General features: G+C 37.7%; 1 long non-coding RNA gene across 1 annotated transcript; it reads right to left on the bottom strand.

The window, feature by feature from the left end:
* Positions 1-227: 227 nt before the first annotated feature.
* Positions 228-23,538, bottom strand: LOC113069516 (uncharacterized). The gene is made up of 4 exons (XR_003279744.1): positions 23,171-23,538; positions 8,720-8,876; positions 6,087-6,216; positions 228-1,034 (listed from the first exon to the last, which is right to left on the bottom strand). It is a non-coding gene; the product is annotated as an uncharacterized LOC113069516 (long non-coding RNA).

Below are 23,538 nucleotides of genomic sequence, written 5' to 3'. Positions count from 1 at the left end.
ACGATTTATGGCCATTCAAATATTTTCTAACATGAATTGTTTTGGGACATATACTGTTCTTCTTGGCTAAAGGAAAACAATTATTTAAAAAAATATATAATTTTCCAGGATAACAAGGATTTTTCCAGGATATTTAACATTTTTACTCATTTTCCATATTTTTTTCCTGGACTGGAAAATTGTACATGTTTTTTTCAGGATGCGTGGGAACCCTGAAAATGCGCAGTTTAGAGGTAGAATGACAGACAAGGAAGGCAATGATCTGGTTTTCACCACCCACGCTGTGAAATTCACAAATTTATTCTTAAGAATGCCTATTTGCTGTCAAGCGTGGCTTTGGCCGATGGCACAACAGGTTAACCATACATCCATAAATGAGCAAATATGATGGAATATCACTCGACTCAATGCATTGGTTCCAGTCACAGCCTCTTACTGTTTTCACCCATGTATATGTATTATCTTTTCTTTTTAGCATGTTTATCTCTAAGAGCAGCTGTAAATGTCATGAACATAGCAGGGATCAGTGTAAGGGCCAAAAACAAAATGCTCTTGACATCTAAGAATGTAATAGCTTTCTCGCTCTACTCAAATCATCATCTGCTTCTAATGTGAGGTCTTCATGAGCAAAGCAAATAAGAAACGTTCCAATGTCAATAAGCAGTTTTCAGTTGGTTAAAAATAGTAGTGAGGCAAGTGAGGCCCGAACAAGGGCACTTGACACACAGCGGTAAATAAGTGACACATCCGCACAGGCAGTGATGGCAGGAGAAAACAGAGATAAAGTGAAGGGAGGTGTGAAGTGGGGTTACGTTCGCCTCAGAGATTGTCTGGAAAGTGCCAAGTCTCCAGTGTGGCTAAGGCTGAACTTGAATCGACCCTGTGCTGTTCATATCAATTTTGTATGGGGGAGTGACATCATTGATATGACTGCTGGTGTGGGATCCAAAGCACCAGGCTCATCTGCTCATCTGTCTGCTCTCCTCATGGTGCTCAGATCTTCAACACCTGTGGACTGCCCTGGAGACCAGTCTCTGGCTGTGGCAGGGCATCGTGTGTTTCAGGGGAGTAATCTCTGCTTTCACACACACACACACACACACACACAGACACACATACACACATGGGAAAACAATGCAGGCCAGACACTCTCAATGCTTCAAAACGGTTAACCCCCCCCCCCTCCCCCCCCAAAAAAAAAAAACCGAGCACATAAAAATTAACTGCATTCACTCGGCCGGGTTTAAGGTTTATTTAACATGGTAAGAAATATTACAGCAACAGAATAATCAAATGTAAAAATAAAACACTGCATAGTCTTCAGTGTATGAATTAAATATAATGATTCTTAATTTAAAACTTGCCACTCACTTGTCATTGGTCAGCTGTCAAAAAGATTGAAAAAAGTTGACATTTTTTCAACTTGAAAAGATGCTCTGAGCTGCAGAAAAAGACTCCGGCGGTGGCGTTTTAAAAAGCGCTTAGGACTTTTTTAAAAACACGGTTTATTCCATAGGATTATAATGTAAAACACATTGGCAGCTTCAAAAAAGACGCCAGATATCAAAAAGATATTTTAACGATTTTATCATGATAACGCTACGATGTGGACTTTCCCATTCTCCTAGAAGTTTTATTTATTATTAAACTTTAAAGTTATCGTCCTGAACATGCTTTCAGAAGATTCTGTAGAATTACATACATTTTCGCTTTGGCTGTTAAAGCTTTAAGTATGAATTTGGGATCCAAGTTATAACCCATCCAAATAAACAGAATTTGCTGCTGTTTGTCAGTGGATGTATATCAGAAATTTTGTTTGCGTTTCGTTTTTCAATTTCACTGGACTAATTTGTGGTCACAAATAAGCAATATAAAAGAGGGTGCATGTTTTTGTGCAAGCAAAAGCATCATTGTCATTTTCCACCACCAATGAACCACAAAGAACACTTAGGAACACTTTCGAAATTACACCTATGCTGTTTGGCTGAACTTATGGTTCCTCTAATGCATATACAGCATGAAGACTGTTTTTAGTACCAAGACACCAAGCCCTAGTATTCACAAAACATAAGAAGTCTGCCAAAATGGTGCACAAGGACTTTTGTTATTCATGCTTGAAGTCGAAAATATCATTTTGATCTGTATTTGTGTTCACTAAGAAAGGATGCATCTATTAAGGAAACTCATTTCTCATGCAAGCCGCAGCAGGACAGGAGTTTGGGATTTCTAATATAACTCTGAAAGACTGGATGTTTTGAATTCAGGGTTTGATGTATTCTTTCAAGCAATTACCTTGTCCCTTGCACAAATCATTTTAGCACATGCTTCATTTAAACTCTGCAGACTGACTCACTTCAAAAAGATATTTTTGTCCGCAATCACACTTCACTGGATAATTTATACGGATTCAATTGAGTCTTTTTGGCAATTCATCATTGATATCCCATGCTGCCAGTAAGCACTGAGATTTGATAAAGTTTGTCAAATCTTTATTCTTTGGAGTTGCTTCATCTATATATATATATATATATATATATATATATATATATATATATATATATTATTATTTTTTTTTGCCAGGGAGCCAGGAAACTTGGGTGATAAAAATGATATTTTGACAGTTAGGGGAGCAAATTTAAAAGTGCATCTACCTTCAGTTCTTATGAACCTCAGTTGTAGCCGGGCAATTTATTCTAGAGAGCTGTCAACTCAGCTTCTCTCTATAGCAGGAAGGAGCCAGAGAAGAAGTGCTTCAGCCCTATTTGCACATCAAGAGAGGTATGCAGGTTAAGGCTCAGGCACCACTCTGCGTGACGTGCGGCACAGCAAGAGAAAGAGCAAAAAGATGATTAGAAGAAAACGAGGAATGCACAGGCTTATAAAGACTACAGTAAGGCCATCACCCATGTGCTTTCAATCGGGGGAGGAAATCTGTTCCTGAACTAAGATGAGCACAGCAACCATTCTGGATGGTGATTAGAGTGTTGCATCTTTACAATGTCTGTGCCTAATTCCCTGTTAACACCTGGTATTAAGATGTGTTTTGTTCGATTGGATCACAAGTAAATGTGGGAGACACTTTCTCGTTATCCCTGGTGTTTTCAGCAGTCTCTTTCGTCCACTTTCCTGATTTCTTTGAGGGGCGGGTGTGTGTATGGACTTGTTCTGATCTCTCATTCTAATATTGTGAAATAAGCTTGAAGCAACTTTCATTTCTGCTCTGATAGCTGCAAAACCATGCCGAATGCCGTGGGTTTGTGTTAGAATCAGGAAAGGTAAAAGAACATTGTGCAACCAAAACTCATTGGAAATAGGTGCTAGTTACTCCAACATCAATATTGACTTACTACACATTTCGCCACAGTTTCAATTAAATGTCTAGTGAGAGGAGCAAAAACGTATATTCGATATGTGACTATGACACATTGTTATGTTGGTACAGGCGTGTTTTGCTGTTTTTATTACGTGTTATTATCATGTTGGAAAATAACAGAAATTCCTTCACCAAACCAAACCCAACCCTAAACCTACCTGATAGTATTAATAAATGCAAAAGTTATATGCAGGCTTGAGCTGTTTGGTCGAATAGTAGTTTCACAGGATTTGCACCTGAGCACTTCACCTCACAACTGCAATGCTGTATTGCGTGAGCTATGTGAGCTACCGAGTTACAAAACTCATACATATTAAACTGTATATATGACACTACACAAGTATCAGTTTTCTATTCTGGCAGCATGTTCAAACTGCTAACTGCTAACATAATATCGTACAAGGCATTACAGTGTGTTAAAAATAGGCTTTCTTAATCGAAACTCTGGCCCTTTAAATCATAATTGTGTGAAAATTGTTTTACTGCCTCTAGTGTTCATTTCAACCAGTGACTGCAGTGTATCGTATGTATAGGTGCGAGTTTTGCAGAAATGTAGGTAGATGCCGTATTTCCAATGAGCCTGGGTGGGCTTTTTACATTGGTTCACCTTCAAATCAAACTTACGCTTTACAGCTGTATTTAGATTTGTTGCCTCGACAAAAACACAACTTAAAGCCAGGTGTAAACAGGGCCTAGTATAAAACACTGCAATGTCATACACAGCAATCTGCAGCAAGAAAGAGAGACGAAGTCAATGATTTTCAATAAGAGTTGCCGTTTTCTGGGGAAATGAGTGATTGAGACTTGGCTGCAATTCAACAAAACTGAGACGTTTCGCTTTATGCAAATGAGTAGTGTGCAACTGGAGCAGAATCAGTGGAGATCATGTGATCTGTCTTGTGTGAGATTTCCTTAACAGTTTCATTAATAATTCTTTAAGTACTTTTAAGCAATAAAGGAGAAATGCTAATTTATTGAAAAAATAAATGCTTTCAATGATTCTTTAAGCTGTAAAACAAACTGATTCATTAAAAAAAAAAAAAGAAGAATTACTTAATTGTTTTACTTACGATACTTTTAATTTGTGAGATTTTATTTAGACAAAGTCCTAGCGGGACACGTGACACCACAAGGCATGATAAAAAGCCTAATCAGCCAAGTTGGCTATATGTGACAAGCTACAAACTGTTTTTGGATTGCTTTCTATTTCTGCTCCATCATGGCTGACAGCTGATTGCATTTTATATAATATTAAAATCATTTAATTTTAGTTTGGATATCATTGTGCTTGACTTTTATAGCCATAATGAAAGTAAAAAAAACAAAAAGATAATTTATCACATATATTGAAAATAAATTACTGTGTACATATTTTTAAGTTTTATTCATTTAATTATGTAATTTTCCATGCTGTTGCAATTGTGAGACAACAATGTGCTTGCAGAGAGAGCCCACCACATGCTCTCCTGACTGTGATTAATTTTGCGTCTTCTAGCCGTGTCATGTCTGGTATGGACAAAAAAAATAGCTTGTCGCTGGAATCTTATTGCATCATGTGTGCTTTCGAAGAGGCTAGCGCCCAGCAGCACAGTGACCTGGTGACCTCAAAAACACTGTCAGTGTTGAGAAGGGCATAAGAAATTCTCTAAGCGAAAGAGCATTTCTGATCAGCTATTTTCCGACTTTCAGAAACAAACTGCAAACAGTAAGCATAGACTTTTGAATAAAAGATGTACACTTTGCATTTATGAGATCTAGGTTGATTTAAATAGAATGATGCATGGCGCATAACATGCCACATGTTTAATTGATATGCATATGTCAATGCATTCACTGAGCACTGCCAGTGTGAAGCTGGTATAAATATTGCAGTTTTATGGCTCTTCTGTTGCCCGGGAAGACACTATGAGATACAGCCTCGTGATGTAAAATCCATAATCCATTAAATTACAGGAACATTCCTGACTAACCAATGCCATCAGATAATGCAGATGTCAAAATGTGACACACCGCACCCCGGCATATATCTATTTGGAACATACAGCAAAAATTAATGGACTGTTGAAAATACCAAAAAGAAAGATCATTTTGTTGTCACAGGCAACTCTCACCATTAAGACGGAGTAAAAGTTGCAATTTTTGTACATCTTGGTCATTAAATTCTAATAATATCATACAGTACTGCTTGAATAAACATAACGTCATGCATGATTGGTGTTGCAGAATCATTCAAATTACTGAGAGGACGAAAAATGTCCCAAATCTTTGTGAGCTTCCTAAGTTGGCAGCGTTAAGGCATTACAAGCACGCTTTAGATGCAAAGACCATTCCAAATGGTAGGCAGCATTTATTCTACTTATTTTTTCCACATACCTTCATTCGGCCAAAATCTGCAGCAGCATCTATGTGATTTATTAAGCGCCATTAAAAAATGTCCACAGAACATGGAGGGCATAGAGATTTTAAAAAAATCAACTACAAAAAAATGTGTAATTAAAAATCTAAAAGTAATCACACACAACTAATAAACTAATAAAATGTGATACTCTACAAAATATTTGAAGATGTTGTGTATTTTTATGTTTATTAGAGCATGGAATTGTTAGCAATATTAAAAACAGCAAACAAACACTATTTGTAAGTCCCTCTGAAAGCATTACAAAGCTCACTAGATTAAAAAGCGAGAAAACTGAAGCAGAAAATGCAAATGTACCTGTACTGAGGGGGAGGAATGCCCTTTGCGTCACAGGTCATTGTAGCCTCTTCCTCCAGTGAGCCCACTGTCAGATCGCTGGGCTCCATTCGCCATTTCGGCCCATTGAAAGACTTATAATCCACACACTCTGAGAGCAAACGACAGAATACAATTACATATTTATATCTTAATGCAAAGTTTAAGCTGCAGTGTGTCATTTATATTGTGTCATTATTATTTGACTTTTAAAACTTAATGGAATAGTAAATAAAGAACAGCACCATACCTGTTCTTTTAATAAGTAGAGACAATTACATATAAGTCAAACTGAAGGTTTATTCCTTCAAAAGATACACTATAGCTTTGTGACACTATTAAAACACTGATCTGTTTGTCTGAGTATCCTAGGCAGCTGGAGAGAGTGACATTGACTCAAGCAATGCTGTGAGTTTAGGGGCAAGAATATTTTGTCTGACCAAAGCCTGATGGCTTTAAAGTCGCCCTGAATTCAAGATTGACAAGTCTTATTGTTAAGGAAAATTACAGGGTTTATTATAAACCATTTATTTTTGTATTCCACTTTTTTTTTTTTTTTACATTTCATCAAAAACTTCACCTCCTCCTCTATTCTCTGATGACATGTGCACCATTGAGAGGACAACAACGAACCAATTAATTCCCAATGGACAAAATCAAGCCTAAAAAAATCTTCAAAAAGCTGTTTCATTGGATATACATAACAATAAAGAAGAAAAGATTATTGCAATCTCCGTTTCATGCAGACTTTAAAAAAACCTGTTTGCAATTAATAGTTTTTGCAATTCCTTTATGTTATACTTACACTAGTAAAAAAACAAAAAAGACACACTTAAGCTTTGAATTCAGCTTATTTGACATGAACAAAAGAAAATTCTATTTGGGCATACAGCGGAAATCAACAAAAACTGTCTTTAATGATCTTCTTTAGTTATGAGCTGTTATCAGACTGACAGTATCATTTGTGATTTATTTTTTAATTTTTTTTATATTATTTGTTCTCTTAATTAATAACTATTAATTAAAAACTATTACTACGTGTTTTTTTTTTTTTTTTTTTTTTTTTTGTTACGGATGTCTTAATTAGGATACAGGATTTAACATTTTCAGAAATTTTAATTAAATGTTCATGTAAAATTTATGTATTTTCGAGTTGTAATTTTGTAATATGAAAACAGTAGGTAGACAACCAGAATGTGTAATAACGCCGTGGCTAACTGCAAGTCAGTCGTGTGTTAAAATCATTCGTGAAACTACCGCCAGGTGGCGCAAAGGGTAGAATTGCGAACTGAATGTAATTGTAAAATGTTGTTTTGTAAACGGAGATGAAAGGAAGAGGTAAAACAACAATAACATTTTAATATACATTTAAACATTCTTAAAAGCCATTTAAAAAATAAGATAACATATGTATATCAGACATAGATCCCTAAATAAAATTAAATCACAATCAGATTGCAGCATGCTTCTGTCATCTTTTTTCTTTTTTTTTTTTTTTTTCTTTTTTTCAGAGAACCTGTTTTAGATCATATCATGATGAAACATACACTTTTCACCCCTAATAAAAAAAATGGAGTTGGAATTTTTTTTTTTTTTTCATGAATCAGTTCATTCAGTTCACAAAACCAGTCTGAATGATTCATTCACAAATCAAACTGGTCCTTGAGTTCAACTCACAGACTCAGTGATCCCGTCACAGCCATTAACAGCTCACAGGAGGTGAAGAATGACTCAAATTGCAATCTGTTCCTCACTCAAAGCTATCATATGGCTTCAGAAGACCTGAAATACAGCACACATGTTGTACAGACCACTTTATGCTGCTTTTGCATCCTGTTTGGAGCTTGAAAGCCTCAGCGGGGACTCATGGAAAAGAGCAATCAGTAAAAAAAGATTCAAAACATCTTCTTTTGTTCTTCGGTGAAAGAAAGCCATAGATATGAATCAACATGAGGGTGAGTATAAGATGACAGAAGCATCACTTTTAGGTGACCTTTGCCTTTAAGAGATGGAGCTCTGGGGGTAGTTTAGTATACATATATAAATCAGACTATTCCCAGTGAATTCATATTGAGAGAAATAATTACCCCTCCGACATCTGTAGGAAGTGGAGCCATAAACTGTGACATACTAGTTCAATTTCCTTGGAGGACACATTGTATCGAAGCCTCCAAAACCCTCACAACTCAATTCATTATCAAAATGACTGCACAGCTTAATTGAAACCCCCTTCACTAGGTCCGAAACACGTCCTGTTCCTGTAAGCCTGATTCTGTGCGTCAGAGACTATTACTGTCTTCCGTTTATAATCAAGACATAGACTGGTAGCAATAAATGCTGCACATTTGTTCCTGTCTGCCATGGATTCACACAAAAACAATAAATGACCAGACAGGTTGAACACATACAGTACATAATGCTTCATTAATCAAGGGTATGTTTTTTTGGGGAGTACTTATCATATATGTGCAGTCAGATTTTTTTTTTTTTTTAACTCTGAGCTACAGAACACTGCTATAGTCTACCTAAGAAAAGATTAAGTTAAAGTTGATAGAGACATAGTTGTGAATACACCACAAGAGCCACAGAGGGAAGGAATTACCAATTCATTTTACCTGCAAGATATTCCATGATTGATAGCAGCAAAAACTGTTTCCATAGTAACATCATCTTCAGCTGCCAGGGGCGAGTGCTACTTGAATCCAGTGTGCCGTAAATGAACGGCTGCTCTCTTTCTCTTCCTCTCTCTTCCTCTTGAGAAAACCACGTGACCTGGAGGACCAAATTATAAGAAATTAGAAATACTTCGTTACAGGTAGTCCAGTCTATTTTTCTCAATTAACTCTTAACAATTAGTTTTTATGCAAAAGAAAGACACAAGGTAATGAGCGGTGGCTGCTGTGTGCTTACAATATACATTATGGGGAAAAATTATTACAGCGCTAATGAAGCTAATGTGGCATAAAAGATCACGAGTGAGATCACTTGCATTCAGAACGATACTCTTTTCCATGATGCAAATTGATATTGATCGGCTGGAGATTTCAACAATAAAAAAAGCATAACCAACAACTGCAAAAATCTGCATGTGAATGCTTTTCACTTAAAATCACCCATATAAACAATGAGTAAAAACCCATATAAACAACATGAACACACATAAAACATTTTTTTTAGCTTAATGTGTCTTAATATATTAATATATTAATGCCCGGTTTCACAAGCCCAAAGTAAAATGCATGTTTGAGGTGTAACTAAAAGCAATTTGCTACTGATTTGTAGGCACACCAATAATATTTCCCCCCCTAAGGTACATAAAAAAATAATTAATTAATAATAATAAAAATTAAAACTATTTAAATGTCCAAATTTAATTAAGATTTAATCATGGCTTAATCTAAGCCCCGTCTGTGAAACTAGGCCTAAAACAATGACATTGGATGACATTTAGTCCCAGTTTAAAATGCATATTTTAGCTACTTCAACTGAAAATAACTTGCACTGATATATCAGAAATATATGTTAGTGCCATTGTTTTGTGTCAAGTTTCACACCAGTAGTGTTTTTTTTTTTTTTTTAGCCATTTTTATAAAAACTGCTGAAATATCCTACTTTAACCAAATCCTAGTACTGGCTTGAGCTAAATTCTGTCTGTGGAACCTGGCAACTATGTATAGACAAGCAGATAACCCACAATATGAACATAAAGAGTATTTTTCATATTTCTGCAGTTTAGCTCAGGGCTCATCTGTTTACCTTTATTTAGTATAAATATACAGTATGGTTTATATTTCCATTTGATCTTTTAATATGACTGTTTTAGTACATTAAAATGACACGTGGAGGGTAAGGACGAACTCAAGCGCAGACAGGAATCACAACACACAGGGTTTATTATCAACAAAAAGGGGAAAACAAAACCCACAAGGGGGAAAACAACGACTAAGGCAGAGACTAAATGACTTAACAAGACTAGGTTGACACGATAAACAAAGACTCTTAACACAAGAACACTAACTACAGATAAACAATCACAGGACTCACAACGTCTTCTTCTAAGTGCACCAATGAGTAACAATATATCACAATAAGTAGCAAAGTGTAACAATAACAATGAACCCACAAGACTAATAAGACGTAACAGGTGGCACAGGTAAATCAATAAGGACCAAGACTAGGATAACAAGGGGGGCGGGGCAAGGAAACGAGACAACACAAGCACATGGCCCAAAGACAAGGCCATGTGCTTGTACACAAAACACGGGCCTGTCATGATCCTGCCTCAAGACTAGAGGAAAATCAAGGACATGAGGGCAGAATCATGACATAAAATTCATCAAGCATTTTTTTATGTTCCACTGTCACGATCTCCAGCAGGAGTGCCCATGAGCTCCATCCCATACCTTTGTCACTCACCCCGGGATCAATTTCTCATAATCCTTTATCTGGACTCATCAACACTCATCATCAGTTCACAGCTGTCTCATATGAGAAGGACTATAATGGTTACACTCACACACAAACATTAGTGGGGATTGTTTGTCTGTAATGTTTTCCAGTTTCCGTGTTCCGTGTTCCTGCCTATGTTTTATTTCTTTGTTTTTCCTGTGCCTTGTCTTGCCTTGACTTTCCTTTGTGGTTTTTGGATCCTAGACTGTTTGTCATTGTTTTGCTGCCTGTCCTGATCTGTGCCTGTTTTCAAATTACTCTTTTGTCCATGCCTTTGATGTTAACAGTTTGTAGGTTTTTGAACCTGGCCTGTCTGTCAACGTTTGTAAATAAAGCCTGCATTTGGTTGTCAACTTAGTTGTCATGCCCCTACTTTACACCCACGGTTTTATGGTCTGCCTGAGATTCCAATGATCCATGTAGCAGCATATTGTTTCTTACTGAATTGGTTCAATGACTCTTAAAGACAACCCATTTTCACCACCTACTGTAACGATGTAACCTGCAGAAAGATTTGGAAAAATCCCAACTATGTGATACAGCAAATCAAATATGAGGATCAGACTGGACTGATATTCTAAACCAGAGTTTAAACCAGAGTTTATATATATATATATATATATATATATATATATATATATATATATATATATATATATTTAATCCAAACCTATATTTTGATAATAAAAGGTATGTACATGACATCACAGTAGGTATATGTAACACAGATTTTTTTTTTTTTTTTGAAAACTGGATTGCTCAGGACATAGTAACATATGAATACTGATAAATACATACTGATTTAAAAAGAAATACAAACATTGTATAGCCTGAATGCACTGTAAGTCGTTTGGATAAAAACATCTGCTAAATGTATAAATGTAAATGTAAATGAAGCCATATCACTGTCATATTGCTATTCGCACATATTGTACCTATTAAATCAACTGGAAATCATCTGATTTTAATGAGAAAACATTACCTACTGAGTTATCAATTTATATCTAAAGTCTCCCTGTACAGCAACTGTAAATGATTAAACAATGATTTTGTTAACAGCATGTATTTTGAAGCAGTTATGATAATGGATTTAATTTAACACTGATTAAATTAACATTTGATTAAAAATATATACACAGTTAACACTTAATTCCTATGCAAACTGTCATGTTAGTAAAAAGCCACATCATTTGCACTGTCCTGTAGCTTTTTAACTGTCATTGCTTCCAAGATCTCTAAGAGACTGAAGTGGATGTTGTTTAACAAAAATTAATCATAAAATACATGCATTATGACTTATTTAGAATAATAACTAAAACAGTGTATGGACTTAAATACAAGAAGCTTTACAGTATTTTTATTCCAGCATTTACTGATCTTAGTTAATGTTAATTTCAACATTTATTAATATATTATTCAAATCAAAAGTTGTATTTGTTTACATTAGTTAATGCACTATGAACTAAGAAGGCAGCAAGTGCAATACATGCAGTTTTTCGCTGAGGAGCCGAGCCGGAGACCCAGTAGCTCAGCGGTGGTACAGCAACCATGGCGACGGGACGTGGCTTCTCCATTCCCTTCTTCAGGAAACGAGGGTTACTAGGTGTATATGGAGCAATTTGAGGTGATTAAAACCCTCTTGGGAAGGCAGAGGTCTGCCGGAGAAACACTGGCTCTAAGGCTATACCATGGACTATACGCATACGAGTACTGATTAGGTCTCAATATGGAACTCAGCATTCCATGGTTCTCACGGATTTATCATGAAGGCCTGGCACCGAACGTTCTGAGCTGCCCAGCTGCCTAGGGTGATGGAGGATCTCAGCAGGGTCTACAGTACGGACAATCTGGAGCAGCTATGAGTGAGCTCGCAACCTGAACGGGCAGGGCACACCCTGTGCCTAATAAGCCAGGGTTATGGCATCCACAATCCAATGGGCCATCCTCTGCTTAGAAACGGCATTCCACTTCTGCCGGCCCCCGTAACAGACAAAGAGCTGGTCTGAAGTCCTGAAGCTTTGTGTCCAGTCTACGCAGCATCTCAATGCTCGGATGGGACAGAGCAAAGCCAGGGTTCACCACTTGGTCTTTGAAGGGTGTAGTGGGAACCTTGGGGACATAGCCGAGCTGGGGCTTCAGGATTACCTGGGAGTCAGCTGGCCCAAACTCTAGGCACGAATCGTTGACCGAAAATGCATGCAGGTTGCCTACCCTCTTGATGGAGGCCAGTGCAAGCAGGCAAATGAGTTTTCAATCAAAGAAACTTTAGCTCAACTGAATGCAAAGGCTCGAATGAGCCCTGCTGTAACGATTTAAGCACTAGAGTTAGGTCCCAAGAGGTCCCGGGATTTAACCTCCTAGCCCCTTAAAGGAAACTGATGATGAGGTCATGCTTACCCAAAGACTTCCCCTTCACAGGGTCATGGTACATAGCAATAGCGGCAACCTGGACTTTGAGGGTGGAGGGAGACAGTCTTTGCTCCAGTCCTTGCTGCAGAAAGGAAAGCATGACCGCAATTGGGCATTTTCAGGGTCTTCTCAGCGAGAAGGTCACCTAGAATCTCCGCGTCCTGTACAGGGACCAGACATGGAGTTTCCAAAGGTCTGGACGGGGGTGCCAAATGGTGCCCTGTCTCTGAGTCAGTAGATCTTTCCTCAGAGGAATCGGCCAAGGAGGGGCTGTCGCGAGGAGCTCTAGTTCAGGGAACCAGGTCAGAGTGGGCCCATTCGGTGCCACTAGCAAGACTTGATTGTTGCCCTCCCGGACTTTGCACAGTGTCTGAGTGAGAAGGCTCACTGGGGAAAACACATATTTGCGTAGGCCCTGCGGCCAGCTGTGTGCCAGAGCGGAGTGTTCCCCCGTAGAAAAGCTGACAGGGAGAGGTCTCTGTAGAAGCAAACAGGTCTACCTGAGTAGCTCCGAACCGTCTTCAAGTAAGCTGGACCATCAGTGGATGGAGTCGCCATTCTCCCAGGAGCATTGCTTGAGACAGCTCATCGACCGTATGGCTGAGCAGGCCCGGAATGTGAACAGCACGAAGTGACCTTAGAACCTGCTGACTTCAAAGGAGGAGGTGGCAGACAAGTTGCGACATGCGACGGGAGCGCAGACCTCCTTGTCAGTTGATATACACCACGGTCGCTGTGTTGTCCGTATGGACCAGCGTGTGCTAGCCTAGTAAGTGACATTTGAGACAGTTCAAGGCAAGACACACTGCTAACAACTCTAGGCAAATAATGTGCCAATGCAGCTGTGGGCCCATCCAAACCCCTAAAACTGAATGCCCGTTGTACGTGGCACCCCAGCCGGTGGCGAAGGCATCCATGCAAACCACAACAAACCTGGAGATCTTTTCTATGGGCACCCCTGTCCAGAGGAATGTAAGATCTGACCACGGTGTGAGGATTTGGCGACAGGCCGGTGTAACTTGGACCCGGTGAGTGCCACGCTTCCAGGCCCACCTCTGGACTAGGCCTAGGAGCCTCTGAAAGAGTTTCAGTGGGACCGCTGTCCTGCCCTTGAATGTATTCAAGCAGGCTAGCACCGACCGCGCATATTCCTCTGTGCGGCATGCTATCTGTTCGACTGAATCCAACTCCATACCGAGAAAAGAGATCCTCTGCGTCAGTGAGAGTTTTCTCTTTTCCCAGTTGACCCAAAAGCCCAAGAGGCTGAGGTGCCAGAGCACCAAGCCCCTGTGCTCACACAACTGATCTCAAGATTGTGCTTGAATCCACCAATCATCTAGATAGTTGAGAATGCGAACACCCTGCTCTCTGAGGGGAACCAGAGTCGCTTCCGTGACTTTCATGAAGACACGGGGAGACTGGGACAGTCTGAGGGCAGGCCCTTGTACTGATATGCCCATCCTTCAAACGCAAACTGCAGAAAAGGTTTGTGGTGCGGAAGGAATGATACATGAGAGTACTCATCCTTCAGGTCGATCGCTGCAAACCAATCATGGGGATGGATGCACTCGAAGGTGTGTTTCTGCATCAACATCTTGAACGGTAGCCGATAAAGGGCCTGATTCAAAACTTGCAGATCCAAGATCAGTTGTAACCCACCGCCTTTCTTGGGTACAATGAAGTAAGGGCTGTAAAACCCCATCCTCATATCATCTGGAGGGTCCGGCTCTATCACGTCCTGCCCCAGTAGGACTGCAATCTCTGTTTTCATTGTAGTGAAGTGGATAACGCTGAACTTGGGTTCCGTAGAAGCATACGAGATGGGCTGGGTAGTGCTGAGCAGGTGCTTAGAAACCGTACAAGCGGGGCTAGCAGAACCACAGCAATACCCGCAGTGGGGCAGCGAGGTAGAACCCAGGGACCCAACTCAGGGGTTTGTGAGCAGGCCGGAGTGTTTGAGTGTGGGGTGCAGGGCTCACCTGGTTCCACAGGTTGGCAGAGGGTTCGTGAGTAGGGTCTTTGTAGACGCTCTCTAAAATGTTATTTATTTATTATTTGATCAACCGAATGTGTCCTTGCTGTTTTTCATTCGTAAAAAAAAAAAAAAAACCTGACCGTTTATTTAATTACTATTAATTAAATATTAAATGTTCTTATTAATGCATTTACATTTTTACATTTAGCATGTACTGTACCAATGTTTTTATGCTAAATTGTACTGTACTAAAATTTACTATGGTTAGTATTTGGTTACTAATATCTCCTCCATTCTGATTATATGTTTCTCAGAAGCAAATAATTTGCTGTGCAAAACATTTCTGGATGGCACCAAGTCATGTTTATCCTAGGTGCACTACATATTTAATGTTGTGAGGGTCATATGTTTTTTAACCTTGTGTAGTTTTGTCCATGCTTTTCAAGGATAAGAGCTTGTCATACAATCTGTCCATGTTGGCTTCTGCCTAATCTGACTAGTTTCTACCAAACAGCAGATTAATTTGCACCCACATAACACAGAATTTGATCAGAGTAGACCTGTGACCCATTTTTTGGATGCAGCCCACCAGTGAAGAACCAACACTCAACGTCAGTTTCTCATAATACACTTCATAGAAGCACTTCACAGAATTCACTGATGCACAAAACACACACTCACACAAAGGCGAGTAATATCCAGACCACTGAAGACGTATAAGGACACTCCAAGAATGATAATTATTGCCATCTCTTGTAACTGCCAGAGCGTAAAGCCTCAGGAAGGATTCCCCTCATCTTTCAAGTTTTAGGCTGGTTTTAGCTGGAGTAAGTGTGTAAAATGGGATTTAAAGTCTCTGGATTTTGTTTGAAGAACACTGTATGTCATGTTTCCTTCTTGCTAAGCAGTCTTGAAGTGAAATCCTCAATGGCAGTGAGCCTATGAGACCTTCTCATTACACTGAACCGTCTAGTTCATTCCCATTAATAAAAGTGTGCACTGTGTAATTAGGGGCCCAGTTATTTGCAGCCTAATTTAAAGCATTTAATGTAAACAATTCAACATTCCTCCATATAAAACACCCTGAAGATGTAAAGCCACATCAATAATGTTAAATATTCAAACTCTGTGAAGTGAAGAATGCTTCAAAGACCCAGCTCCACGGCATTACAAACAACTCTCCAATTTCTTGATTATGTTTTCTTGTTCCTTGACTAACATAATCACGGGTCAATACAAAAACACTCTTTCAAATGTGCAGTATATGTGTGAGTTTCATTAACGAAAATTGTTGAAAAATGTTCGCTGACGTTTTTTACGACTAAGACGAGATAACATATGACACCGACGTCATCAAAATGTTAACTGTGACTATATCGACATGTTGTTGATGAAAAAGACATTAATAAAACTGTTTTCAATTCAGTATAGCAAAAACTGTTGTTTTGTTCAACAAAAAGAGGAAAAAAAATATTATGGAAAACTATGCTTAGGGTTGTCAGATGTCAAGAGTATAAAACCCCTAATAACAGCTTTTCTCTTTCTCATACATTTCTATGGGATAATTTAGTTTTATCCTGTGGTGAAACAAGTTTACATAATTCTGCCCTGTGATTTACTTAATCTTCACAACCTGGCAACCATGAAAACATTGTGCTCCTTCACGTGGCTGCTTGTGTTTTATGCTGTGACTAAATCTGCAATCGAGCCTTCTCTGTGACAAATCCTCACATGGATCCTTACTATATTGTTTGCGATCTTGGTTGCAGGTTGCACTTGCACTTCCAAGTGTGGAAGTCTGTTTTCACCACAAAATAAAAAATAAAAGAAGGCAACTATAAAGAACATTTGAAATATGACACAGACTAATACTAAGATGAAAAAAAAAAAAAAAAAACGGCAACAACATTAACACTAGTCCAGATCTTTAACTATATGCAACATGCAAACCCAGTTGATGTAGCTGAGATACAGAATGTAATGAAGCATTTTTCTAGTGTAGCAATAAATGACTTTTAGTATTCTTCTGTAGACAATATTCTATCACTAGCAAGTGTAAAAAAATACATTATGATGCCATAAAGTGTTTCAGAAAACTGAAATATTAGACGTTAAGACAAAAAGAAGCATTCTAATAAGCAACATACTCGGACAGACAGTCCATTTGTGACAAATAAATCTGTTACTGTCCCGTAAAATTGCATTTATACTGTAGGTTGGTTAACTGATGTCTTCCTGTCACAACACTTTATTCTGTATAATATGCGGGTGCGATCTTGCTGGTTTATGTTTTGATGATCCTCTGCGAGGTATAAGAGGAATTATTATGTCGCTGACCGGCCTGACTGATTTTCTCAGTTACGAAGCTGTTGAGTGCAGTTTAGCGGGAAAGATGTTATATTTGTATTCATTTATTTCTTTATTTTACAGGGTGGATGACACGTCAAATAAGCCTGAAACAAGAGATGAATATCTATTATTTCCCTTACATAAGGACACAGACATAAATGGCATCAGGTGTGAAATTTATTTTTATTTATTTTTAATTTTTAAATTCAAATTAATATATTTTTTTAAGCTCCTGTAGTGCAGATAAGTTACAAAATGACACCAGATAGCAATATAATATTATTTAGATTTAAAAAAAAAACAAATTTTTAAGTAGACTTATTAACTCTTTCCTATGGTGCCCGGGAGGTGACATGTTCAGTTCACTTAGTTTCGTTGTGGCCACAACATAATAACTCATGGGAACATGATTTTATGTCGTGGCCACGAGATCATTTTGTCGAGGTGATGACATTGTTATGTCGTGGCCTTGATATGCTATCTTGAGGGAATCCATTTCTCGTGCCCATGAGTTTAATGCGTAAACAAACCTGCTTGACCATAGCAACCCGGTAAATAGATAATTTATTTTTATTAACATTAAACATTTAATATTTGTATATTATTATTATTATTATTATTACATTAACTTATTAGGGTTATATTTGTATATGTATTGTTATATATGCTTATTTCCCCTTTCAATGTGTGTATCACGTTACCTAGTTAACATTTTGTATAATTATGCTAGCATTTGCTAGCGTAACAAATATTTTGCAAAAAAAAAAAACAAAACACCAGACAGTTTTGACTTTATGATTGTATTTATGCCCATGTGTAATGAAAAATGAGTGTGTTGTGTTTACATTTACAATTTAAACTACATGATTATTAATTTCTCAAGGGAGTATTTATAATTGCGGTCTATTAATTAGCAGACGAAAAATTTAATATGTTCAATTTAAACTTTATTGGCATGTCCAGCATTTACAGTAGGCTATTATTTAATAAAGTATTCAGAACGTTAATTAAAGAGATTGACATGAAGGGAAAAATTAATATAAACGTATTTATAGAACGAGTCAATCTTTTGTTCAATATCTGGCTCAGCTTGGTGATCATCTTCAGTTCTCTCCTCACAGCAGTTCAGTCAGTGTACTGTTTGAGTAAATGAATTACTCCGGGATATTGGTTTGCTTGAACTCAGAGAGAGTGTCAGCCACATTAAAAAAGTTAACAGCTTAAGTCATTTGTGGATTAATGCGTATTGGAGACGCGAACCGTTTCAAACGATTCAGTTTGATTTGGTGAACTGGTTCAAGTAGATACGGTTACACCGAATGATTTGTTCACGAACCGGATATCACAAACTGCTTTGTTTTGAACTGTCTTATAACAGACAAGGAAGAGAAGACAATGCTGAATAAAGGTGTGGTTTTTGCTATTGCTTTTTTTGCTATGCTTCAAAATATTCTAACTGACCCTCTGATGTCACATGGACTACTTTGATGATGTCTTTCTTACCTTTCTGGACATGGACAGTATACCGTACACACAGCTTCAATGGAGGGACTGAGAGCTCTCGGACTAAATCTAAAAAATCTTAAACTGTGTTCTGAAGATGAACGTAGGTCTTACGGGTTTGGAACGACATGAGGGTGAGTTATTAATGACATAATTTTGATTTCTAGGTGAACTAACCCTTTAACATGGGGAGTCTATGGGATTGACTCCCTTTTGCAGCCAGCCTCAAGCGGCCAGTCGATGCATTACAATTTTTGTAACTTCCTTATGGGCTTCACGAGAGAGCGGGAGGTTGCCGCTCGGTATTAATTGGTAAAATCACGGCGACCTTATGAAGACCTAGGAAAAGGTTTCTGTTTAAGTTTTAATGGAAGTTATCTATGTTTTGATCATCACTCTGAATTAAATCCAGAAGTTTTCTCTGACAAAAGCAAGATTTTCTCAACTTTTTTGTTAGAAATGTTACCTTTTTTAATGAAACATATGCACAAAGTTTCGATTAAGGAAGAAAACAGAGTAACCATTCTTTCTTTTGGCATATTGCTTGCTTAGATTTTTATACAGTAAAATATATTGGAAGGAAAGAGTTAAATGTATAATATATATATATATATATATATATATATATATATATATATATATATATATATATATATATTTTGTTTTTTTTTTATAAATAATTTGCAATCTGTGTGTGTGTGTCTAAATATATATATATATATATATATATATATATATATATATATATATATACACAGTATGTGTGTGTGTGTTTGTGTGTGTGTGTGTGTGTGTGGTGTGTGTGTGTGCGTGCGTGTGTGTGTGAGTGTGAGAGTGTGTGTGTGTTTGTGTGTGTGCGTGCATGTATGTGTGTGTATAAAAATATATCAGTCAGCCCTACTGACCTACTAACACTAACTGTCAAACTGAAGCCCAAAAAATGGAGAGATAAAGCGATGAGCAAGGCCCGACGCTGAGGCACAGTTGTAGTGGACGTCGCAATATTAATCTCAGGTAGTGACGAGTGAAGCTTTCATTCTGAAGCACAAAGCCATTAATAACAGCCTATCAATTGCTTTCTCTTTCTCTCAAACTAGAAAAGTGGCCTCTACGGGCACTGGAGCACATCATCAAAATAGCAAATGAAGCTGGTGGCAGCGGCGAGGAAAGCGATACACAGAGGCACCAGATTTGTGATAATCATCATTCACTCTGTCCCTTTGCCTGTAGGCACTTTACATCAAAACAAATGACAACTGTATCTCATAGTGACAGGTTAGTTTAAGCAAATGCATAGAAGACAGCTTAACAAAACCATTCCCAACAGAAAAACAGCCGTGTGTTGACACTGATATCAGTGAGATTTGGGATAAGCGTGCACATTAATGCATTACTGTTTCCTTTTTAAATTATGAATAAATGTTTGATGAACAGCTGGGTTGTATTTGGCAACATGTGAGATGACCAATCTAGCAATTGAGAGATGGCTGATGAATGCAAACCAAACAAAATTGAAAAGACCGAGCTGAAGGCCGGGGGATTCGACCAATCAGATGAAAGCAGCGTTTCGGCACCACCCACAAGTGGGAATGAAATATTGAATCCATAAACCGATTTGTAAATCGCAAGTGACAAAATGAGAAACCGAGCCAAAAACTAATTTTCCGCTTGTTAAACTAAACGGAAAAAAACAAATAAACAAGCCATTTTTTTCCATTTCTCGTTATTTAATTCTAAATAGGAAATGAAATGATCAAAACGTACATGGACCAGACGGGCTTTGGTTCTACTAGCGATTTGATTGGAGACCAACAGCCAATCACAATTTAATTTAATTTCCCGATTGGTTGATTTTGTGACACACTTGTAACGCTGTTGTAAGTTGAGCTTGAGTTGATCATTTCTTTGCTCAAACGTACAATTACTTGCTCAGGATTGAGGCACAGATATAACGCCATAGTACACCTACATACAGCTCCGTTGTACCGATACTGCCCCCTGTTTCTGTCCCACTTCACTTCCTCTTAGCACGGATCTGTCCTGCATTAATATACCAATGCATTAATAAAGGCAAAAATACCAAAAAATACTTCTTAAAAAAAAAAAAAAAAAAAAAAAATCATATTAGGCTTAATGGGATTAGGCTAACAAAGTATTCTTCCTTTTTATTGATATACAATACACAAGACTGCATCAGACAAATGCTTCAGAAACTTATTTTGACAAAGACATTGCACCCCCCCCCCCAGAAAAAAATAAAAACCTATTATGTTTTTTTCCTTCCTCTCTTTCTTTCCTAAATATTGACCATATTTAGTTTCTTTCCAAGAACCTTACGAAGCCGCAAGTCCATTTAAACCTCATTTTGGGAAATTTGAAAGGCTATTAAGGTGTTTTTGACTGACAAACAAAATACTTTTAGCCGGAAATGAAGGTACTTATAACAACCCATATTTTGTAAATGATAAAATCATTAGTTTTTTTAAAACCTTCCATTAAATTGTATTTATTTATTTATTTTTAAAGTGTCTTTAAGGATTTTTCTGTCTCATTGTATTGTTAAGTGCTTATCTGTGGAATTAGAGTAGGCACGTGTTTGTCCTTAATTTATTTGCTCCCTCAAGCCCAAAGTCGGAGACACTCATTAGGATAACGAATGGCAGCTTCAGAAAGAGGTCTCAGGACACAGAATTCTTCCCACTCGTACAGTACATGACTAGACGACTAATAAGTCTCATCATGGCTGCTCCCTGTGCACGAGGAGTTTTAAGAACAACACCGTTTTTTAAAAATGTCAACCCACAAAGGGCACTTATGCTAACAGATACTTGTTTTTGTCCAATATAGACTCGGTAAAGTGATTATTTGAAATGCAATTTAGTTCTCGGTGTGAATAAATTGAGGGAAGCGCATATCTATATATATAAAGCAGGTCATTTGAAGATTCTCCAAGGTTTGAATTTTACACAAGTTGTCCATAGCAATGAATGACTTGATTTCACAGCTTCAGTATTATTAAAGGTCCACAGATTTTTTTTATTTTTTTTTTTTGTGCGAGATTTATTAAATTTGCATTCAATTTTCAAATGCAATGCAGAATGCATGTTTAATGTGTATGAGCAATAGAGTCCTCGGTTAAATTTGATTGCAGATTCGTATTAAATCGGCGGCTGCGTGTTGAAAAGACACTTGGCACTTCTAAGGGGTTCGAAAAGTGAGGGACATTTCTTGACTTCTCTTGACTCCTTGTGATTCTCATATTGCCTGCATACTACAGATGAATAATTCGAGTGAAATTAAAAACCAAAAGTTCACATTAAAAATGCAAAGCCATATTACAAGTATCATTTCTAGAGGAAGTGGTTGCTCTAGAAGACAGCATCATATCGGTTCAACCACTGAGCATGGTGAAGTGTAACATCATATGAGAAGTATAAAAAACATAAGATGCCTCACTGATACAATATCACCACACTTTCAGGAAACACAAACAGGCATTTTGGACACATTTATGCTATTCTTTACATTACAGTATTCATGTTACATGATTATAAGAAGAAACCAACATGTACTTTATGGATATAGTTACCACACTATGGTGCTACTTGTAAGTACACTTTACACTACATGCAACAACAATTCTAGGTAAAAATGCCATTCTTGAGAATTTTCTAGTTTCTTTTTTCTTTCTTTCTTTCCAAGAAGCTATATATATATATATATATATATATATATATATATATATATATATATATATATATATATATATAAAACACCACTGAATCAACCTAAATACATTTATATCAGCTACTTATTTTACAGGTTAAATCAGGCAGAAATGGCTCTTCAAGGCATGCAGATTACCAATTTTTAAGGTGTATAGACCTAAATTATTATAGATAAAGTAATAACATTATTATAGCTGTATAAAATGTGACTGGAGTAACAGGGACATTGTAATGTAAAGTATGAGTCACTTTTGTACTGAATTCCTGGCTCTCCTCAGGGGTTTTCCTGACAAACCAGCAGAGCACCTGTGCATTTCTGCAGGAGATGCCCAGCTGAAGCTCAGCCTGAACTTCACTGCAGCAGAGCTCCTTATATCCCTGCCTGTCAAATCCAAAGCTGTCAATCAGCATCATTCAGCACACGCTGTTTAACAGTAAAACCAACACGAGCTGATGGCTGAGCTGATATCTGACGTGCAGATTAAAGTATCTGCTGCTTCAATCAGCACTGATTCATTGTGAATTCTAATACAGTAATAAATTACATGAAATTATAAGGGTTAACCTCAAAGCCATGCAAGGTGAAACAATGAGCAGGCAGAATAACTATGATAACAAAACGCTCAATTCAGATATGAAATGTTATACTTTACCCGACTAACGTGTGTTTTTATTATAATTATTATTATTTCTTCAGTCTGTGCTCCACGAGCGGTAGATGAGAGCGAGGTGCTGACATCGCAGTCACTGAGATTTCGGGAAAACCATTTTGCCAAAGTCCAGAGATAGAGATAGAGAGAGAGAGTCAGAAGAAAGCGCAGGCTGTAGGAGGGTTTCGCCCTTTCTCCTTCGGTTCTTCACCCCTGAATATATTCCAGCACGGCTCCCTCGCAAATGTGTCTGCAAACTGCGCACAAACCCAGACAGTGCTCCTCCTGAGCCAAGCTCACCTCGCTGGATTCACAGCCATACAGAGAAAGAGAGAGATGTTGTTTGCTGCCAGATTTATATTCAGCGTGTC

The sequence above is a fragment of the Carassius auratus genome, unplaced genomic scaffold (genome assembly GCF_003368295.1).
Source record: "Carassius auratus strain Wakin unplaced genomic scaffold, ASM336829v1 scaf_tig00001721, whole genome shotgun sequence".
NCBI classification, from domain to species: Eukaryota; Metazoa; Chordata; class Actinopteri; order Cypriniformes; family Cyprinidae; genus Carassius; species Carassius auratus.
Note: the sequence above shows the minus strand (reverse complement) of the source record. Positions and strands in the feature narration are given on the sequence as shown.